The sequence below is a fragment of the Lolium rigidum genome, chromosome 7, assembly GCF_022539505.1.
Source record: "Lolium rigidum isolate FL_2022 chromosome 7, APGP_CSIRO_Lrig_0.1, whole genome shotgun sequence".
Lineage (NCBI taxonomy): Eukaryota > Viridiplantae > Streptophyta > Magnoliopsida > Poales > Poaceae > Lolium > Lolium rigidum.
The window spans coordinates 299,802,468-299,810,637 of NC_061514.1; positions in this window are offsets into that span (position 1 = coordinate 299,802,468).

An 8,170-nucleotide genomic window follows, 5' to 3' on the forward strand; every position below is an offset into this window, starting at 1 on the left:
AACAAGCATGGCTGGTTAAGTACGCCACCCCGGCGAATCTTCGTGGTTCGACACCTTCAGCCATCACCGCGGATCAGATTTGTACGATTCGAAAGATCAGTTCGGCATGATGCCGAAAAGGAAGACGGTCGGCTATACCAAGCCGTACCCCAACGAGTACGAATTGATCCCGCTACCACCCAAATATCGGCTCCCGGACTTCACAAAGTTCAGTGGATCAGATGGTTCTAGCTCCATCGAGCATGTGAGCCGGTATTTGGCACAGCTGGGCATGATCTCAGCCTCAGACGAGCTGCGTGTGAGGTTCTTCTCGCAGTCCCTCACAGGATCGGCTTTCGGTTGGTACACATCACTGCCACCGAACTCGGTCCCGTACTTGGAAGCAGCTGGAAGAGCGGTTCCATGAGCAATATCACTCGCAGGCTTCCGATGCCGGCATTGCCGATTTGGCACAAGTGCGACGGGCGCGGGAAACAGTGTCGAGTACATCCAGCCGCTTCAGACCGTGAGGAACCGATGCTATTCGGTTCACGTAAGCGAAAAAGAAGCGATCGAGTTGGCGGTGGTGGGTCTATCATCATCGATCAAGGACGTGGCCTCCCAAGCGGACTATCCTTCATTAGCGCACATGGTGCAAAAGCTGTCAGCATATGAGCAGCGCCACCCAGATGTCTACCAGGACAAATTCAAGCGCGTGGTCACCATGGTTGACGCGGGCGAAGATGAAGGTGCTACGGGAGAACAGGAGGTCGCAGTGGCTGAGTGGACTCGAGCGGCAGGCCCAGTAACCTGCAAATGGGTAAAGCCACCAGGGCCTCCAAGAGGGTTCGACTTCGACGTGACTAAAACCGAGCAGATTTTCAATCTATTACTCACGGAGAAGCACATAAAGGTACCCGAAGGCCACAAAGTTCCTACGGTGCGAGAGCTGAACGGAAAGCCATACTGCAAGTGGCATAACACGTACACCCATACCACTAACGACTGCAGGGTGTGGCGTCAGCAGATCCAGATGGCGATAGAAAATGGACGACTAATTTTCAACCAGTACGCCATGAAGGTCGACACGCATCCCTTCCCCGCCGTTAACATGGTGGAGTATGCTTGCCATGGAGGTTGCCAGCCAGGGTCTGCGTTCAGCATCAACATGATAGGGTCTGGACACCGCGCCGGCAAGGATGAAGATGAGGGCAGCTGCTCTCATAGCAAAGACACAGAGGAAGCCGCTCCAAGCGACCGGCTCCGCCAAGATGGCAAGCGCTACGTCACAGAGGGAGAAGTGAAGAACATAAGATATCAACGACCTCTCTCTGATCACCTCCTCAACAAGTATATGAGTCAGTATGACCAACGCCGACAGTCCAGCGATGATGATGAAGGAGCTCGTCTGGCTAGAGAAGCCAGAAGACATCGTCGGCACAACCACGATGAGGAGGAGCACGAGCCTTGTCCCAAGGAAACGGCAAGGGAGCAAGACGACGAGGGCAGGCACTGGGATTGCCCCTTCTTCAGACACTGCTGGGATTCAGGAATGAGCCGATTGCCTACAATCGGCAATTGCCTGAATGTAACCAGAAAAAGAAGGAGGCAGCCAACGTGTCTGTGTTCCAACGTTTAGGGCCTCTCCCGCCGCGAAGCAAACACGCTGAGACCCCTCGGTTGGAAGATCTCGAGGATTTAGAAGACGAGGAAGAGGAAGAAGACATATACCACCGGCCAAGGTGGTGCCCTGATGGTCTCAGCCGCTCCCAAAAGCGAAGGGTTCAGCGACTACGTGCATTAGAAGAAGCCGAAAGGTTATATCTGCACACGTTGAGAAAGGCATGGCCTGATCTGGCCGCCAAAGTTCAACGAACCCTGGATGAAGAGGGTCGGCCACAAAGAAAAGAGTGGCGCCCCAAGCAAAGGAAAGCCGATGATGAAACATCGGCTGGCACAAACATGGTGCTCGTTCTTCCGACGAAGCCTAGAGCTCCACGATTACACGGTGCACCCAAGGTGGACAACAGCAAGTGCACCAACGTGATAAAGTCAGAGATTGGGCTGGTTTTATCCGCCGGCTTGGACGAGTAGCAGGAGCACGTCATTAAGTAAATGTGGCGAGGCTGGTCCTTGCGATCGGCCCCCCAAAAAATTTATGAAGGGACATTGCAAAAAAACCTTCACCGAGCAAGCAACGTGGAGGCCGATTCCAGCAATCGGCCAAAATTATCCTCACCATCCATTCTGCCTGGGCTCAACGTTTGACCCAACAGGGACTACCTGAAGAGCCGATACCATCAATTCTTTTGACAGAATCGGCTCGGGGGGCACCTAGATGGATAAAACATGAGGATATGAGATAATACTATCAAATATGGGGACCGACACACAAATCGGCCTAAAAAATTCAAAAAAAAAAAAAAAAAAATTACAGCCGATGCAGCAGACATCGCCTTAAGAATCTCAAGAGGTGGATAAAGCCGATGCATGGCCATCGACTCAAGAAGGTCAGTGGAGCAGGAAGTGAGCTACGAAGAGAGACCCTAATGAAAGAACGCCTCAAGGGAGTGGTTTAGTGGCTCAGATCTCCTCTTCAAGAACAATGCCAAGGGCAGGAAAAGGAGTCAATCTGACCAGCAAAGCGCTAGAAGCGGACTGAAGAAACCCGGGGGGCAGCTCACCTTGAAGGCTCCCTGCTCTGGAAAGCCGATTTGCGTTCAAATCGGCTGGCTCTGTTTGATCAAGCCCAGGCCCATGATCAAGCCCGGGCCCATTCAGGGAATTTGCGCATCCTCGTCTCTGTTTTTGCCTTGGCTGAGACTCGGGGGGCAATAGGCCTGGTAGATGCTCTATTGAGGAGCCGATTGGCGTTACATTGGTTGATACTGCATCAAATCCACCGAAGGGAAGGAGCCGATCTGACCTGCAACGTCATGCACTAAGGCTCGGGGGGGGCGACTTGTCCTGAAGAACCCCTTTGCTACACTACATTCTGTAACTGCGGATTGGACCTATTCGGTCGGAGGTTTGGGATTTGGACAAGGTCCGCATGTTACCAACGTGCTACCATCGGCTTGTTGAGCTATGATCAAATTGACAATCGGTGAAGTCGAGTTAAGGGAAATTCCTCGTTACTACACAAGATTTCTTACAAAGAGAGAACCGATTGCTCAAAGAAAGAAGAACAAGAGAAGGGTCTATTGACCCATCTACTACTGCTAGGCCTATGCTAGTAGATCCTAATCTACGGGCCATCACTGCCCTCGTCGTCGTCGTCCTCGGAACTCTCATCGACACTGCTGCCGATGGGCTCCTCGTCGCTACTCCCGTAGCCCTCTACGGGGGCTTCATCCCCGTCTTCATCATCGCTGCTGTCGTCGTCCCACCACATGCGGAGGCGCTTCGCTGGCGGGTAGCCCTCGAGGGAGTCGTCGTCGTCGTCGTCATCCACCTCTTCCTCCTCTTCAGAGGTGGGACAGCCCTCCCAGAGGTCGTCCTCGTTGTCCGACTCCAGTTCCTCGTCAACAAGGAACTGAAGATTTTCATCCCCGCTGGTCAGGGACTGGTCGTCTTCGGACCAGATGGAGGAGGCGTGGTCCTCCAGATCCCATTCTTCTGGGGCGCGGATTTCCGGCGGTGTCTCGCGGGAAGAGGAGGACCCATAGGAAAACTCGGAGGAGGAAGAAGACATGGCGGCGCAGGAGGGTTTTTGTGGGTGCTAATGCGAGGAGGATGAAGGAGGGGCAAGCTGTTTAGAACGGCTAAATAGAAGGGATATGAGGGAGATTTAATGCCACAGCAGTTTCCGAGGAGGTGATGTCCAGCAGGAAAAAATTTTGGACGCGGGGAGAAGTGGAAGAGGCAAGGCATCATTGATGAAGGGTCCTGCGGTGATTTCTGTTCTGCCACGACATGACCCGACGGAAGGAAGCATAATGATTTTGGAAATGTCATTTCCAAAACCAGGGGGGCATGTGTTATCACCCGAATTTGACCAAGTCAGAGGTGGGCCGCGATCAAGATGGACGTGAAGAATCTATTTGGAAGAAATAGGTGAATCGGCCTTTATGCTGCAGAGTTTGGGCTAGTTAGCCCGTGTATCTTTATAGAGTAGGTTATGTAGAAGTTAGAGTTTATCTCGTGCACGGTTTGGTGCACGCCCACATTAGAAAGTCCGCTGGACTATAAATATGTATCTAGGGTTTATGGAATAAACAACAACCAACGTTCACCACAAACCAATCTCGGCGCATCGCCAACCCCTTCATCTCGAGGGTTTCTCCGGTAAGCACCATGCTGCCTAGATCGCATCTTGCGATCTAGGCAGCACGAGCCTGCCTACGTTGTTCATGCGTTGCTCGTGCTGAAGCATTTTTGATGGCGAGCAACGTAGTTATCATAGATGTGTTAGGGTTAGCATTGTTCCTAGTATCATATCGTTGTCGTAGTGCAACCCTTGCGCATCTAGCCGTCCTTACGCCCCATCATAGGTGTAGGGGCGGCACCCCGCTTGATCATTATTTAGTAGATCTGATCCGTTACGGTTGCTCCTTGATTCATCAAGGATTAGTTTAACATCCGCAATAGTTAGAGCCTTACGAAGGGTTGGAGGATCCAGCGGCGTGTAGGGTGTAGTTTGCGAGCCCTAGACAGGATGTTCCGAGGATCAACCTCGTGTTGGTTTTTAGTCCTTGTCTAGGGTTGGCTTACGATCACCGTGCGCGAGCGCGAGGCCCAATCGTGAGTAGGATGATCCGATTATGCGGTGAAAACCCCAAATCGTCGTGGATCTCATTAGCTTTATCTTGATCAAGCAGGACCACCATATATTCGGCCACCTTGGACGAATCATGGGTGGATCGGCTCCTCGAGCCGATCCACAGGATAACCTGAGAGCCGATCGAGGCTCGTATTTAACGTGTACGTGTGTGCCCCTGCAGAAACTAAGCGAGGCATCATCCACACCTTCCCGACCAGGTATAGTTCGGTGGCACGCCCTTGCAATTTGCATCGGCGCGCGACCGGGGAGGCTTTGCGGGCCGTCGCTCTGAGGGACTGGGGCCAGCCGCAGCCCTAGTTGTTCCCGGCTCTACGGTGTTGACCTGTCGCTGCCCGTCGGTGGGTTTCTGACGTCAACAGGGTCAGATGGCGACTTGCCCCTGACCGATGGGGAGGACGACCTCCGGTTCCTCATCGACGGGGAACTGGTGGCGGAGAGCGAGGATGATCTCCTCTCCTGGGGTAGCTTCATCTCCTCCGACGAAGAGGAAGAAGAGGAGGATGAGGAGGATGACGTCTCCTCTGACGAGGAGGAAGAGGAAGGCGACACCTCCTCCGACGAGCCGCCAGCGAAGCGCTTCCGCAGCTGGGCCTGGTCAGATGACGACGAAGACGACGATGATGAGGAGGAAGAAGCCCCCATTGAGGGCTACGGCAGTAGCGACGAGGAGCTCACCAGCAGCAGCACCGGCGGCGGCTACAGCGGTAATGATGAGGACAGCGACGGTCCTTAGAGTAGGGACCATTTAGCATAGGACTAGTGGTAGCAATCTGTCCTCCTTTTGTTCTTCCTCCCTTGAGCAATCGGCTCTTTCTCTGTAAGAAATCCTATTATTAATGAAGAAAATATTCCCCTATTAACTTTGCTTTCTTGTCAATTTGGCCGATTGTCAAACGAGGTCGCTGCACAAAGAGCCGATGGCAAGGCATCGTCCTACACTATAAATACGATTTGAGGTCAAACCGTTGTTTATTCATACGGTCAAACAGATCCAGTCCATGTCCAAACCACCCTCCAACCTCAAACGCGCAGATTTAAACTCCTCAGCAAATCCACTGGGAGATTCATCTCAGATTTCATGATCCCTGGCCTGAAACCGATCTGTTAAATTGCTCAATTAAGCTTGTTTCTCTATAGTCGATGGCAATGCATCGGCTTTTTATTCTTAAGTCGATGACTGTGCATTGGCTGTACTTAGCATCCTGTTGCGTCGTACATATCCTTCTTTTTACCGGCCGATTTTATACATCGGCCCCCATATTCCACTGTTCATCATCCCCATACTTGGGAAGAGAATTTTTTTTTACTGGCCGATTTCGTGCATCGGCCTCCATATTTTACTGTCCATCATCCCACATACTTGGGAAATACCTCTTGAGATGCTGGCCATTGACAGCTACTGGGAACTTCACGCCATCCAACTGCTCGAGCATGTATGCATTCCCCTTTAAAACTTGGTCGACTTTGTACGGGCCGTGCCAATTTGGAGACCATTTACCATACACTTTGTCCTTAGTCCCCAACGGCAATACAGCCTTCCATACCGGATCACCAACCTGGAACTCCTTTGGCTTCACCTTCTTATTATATGCGCGAGCCACCTTAGCTTTATTCTCCTTGATTTTCTCAAGTGACCATAGTCTGAGTTCCGTTGCATCCTCAATGCTGTCGCTCATTAGGGCTGCATATTCTTCAGCAGTTAAATCATTCTGAAATGTTATCCGTCTCGACCCAACCTTGATCTCCCAGGGTAACACAGCTTCTTGTCCATAGACCAGCTGGTATGGTGAGGTTTTTATTGCTCCATGACACGACATGCGATAAGCCCACAAAGCTTCTGACAATACCTCATGCCATCATTTAGGGTGCTCGTCGATTTTCCTCTTAACCAGCTTGATCAGGCTTTTGTTGGACGCTTCAGCCTGTCCGTTCGCTTGAGCATAATATGGAGACGATCGGATCAACTTGATCCCCATGTCATCGCAGAACTTTTTCATCTCCTTCGAAACGAAGACCGAACCTCCATCGGTCGTGATAGTCTGGGGAATCCCGAATCTATGAATGACATGTTCCAACACGAAACTGATAACATCTTTCGATGCTACTGACTTCATAGGGACGTCCTCCACCCATTTAGTAAAATAATCTGTAATGGCCAGAACCCATTCATGGCCTTTGCTCGATGCAGGATGAATTTTGCCGATCATATCCATGCCCCAACCTCGGAATGGCCACGGTTTGATGATAGGATTCATTGCTGATGCGGGTACCATCTGAATGCTCCCAAAATTCTGACATGCTTGACACCCTTTGTAATACTGGAAACAATCTTCAAGCATGGTGGGCCAATAAAATCCCGAGCGCCTGATCAGCCACTTCATCTTATGAGCCGATTGGTGAGTTCCACAGGCACCTTCATGCACCTCATGCAAGAGCCGATTGGACTCGGCTGGTCCCAAACATTTGAGAAGTAATCCCTTCCAATGTCCCGTAGAACATGTCATCGCCAATCAGTACGTACTTCATGGCCCTATATCTTATCCGTTTAGGTGCCCCCGAGCCGAATCTTTCAAGTAATTGAAGATATCGGCTCTCCAATCATCTCGGTTCCATGAGCCGCACCTGAAAATCGGCTCCATCGGCTACGTCCTTGTATCTCGACGCCGTTTGTGCGAGATCGTTCGCCTCGGTATTTTGCGACCTTGGGATCCAATGGAAGTTTATATATCTGAACCGTGTCATCAGCTCGCGGCATTGTGTCCATAATGGAAAGAGCGACTCGCTCTCACACTTGTACTCTTCCGTGAGTTGAGAAATCACCAATTTGGAGTCTCCAAAGATCTCAACCGCTTCCGCCCCAGCGTCCAATAGTAACTCCATTCCCTTGCACATCGCTTCATACTCAGCAACATTGTTGGTGCAAGGGGTAGCTATCCTGATGGAGAAGGAAAATGTTGCCCCCCGAGGCGAAACAAGTAGCACGCCGATGCCGCAACCATCCTCACAGACCGATCCATCGAAGAACATGGCCCATGCACGCACAGATAGTGCGGCTACGTCCGTGTTTATTCGTTCAGCGATGAGATCGGCCAACGCTTGTCCCTTGACTGCTTTCGCAGGTTGATACCGGATATCAAATCCGATAACGCAAACATCCATTTGCCGAGTCGGCCTTTCGATGCATGGAGCCGACGGCATGTGCTTGATGATATCCGATTTGCATATGACGATGATTTCTGCCGACGACAGATGTGCTTCGGATCTTGGTGCGAGGTGAAAAATAGACAGAGGCACAACTTCTCAATTTCAGGGTACCTTGTTTCTGCATCCAGCATCCTTCGCTGAGGTAGAAAACAACTTTTTCAGACCATCATACACCTGCACCACCACCGATGCGATGGAGGTGTC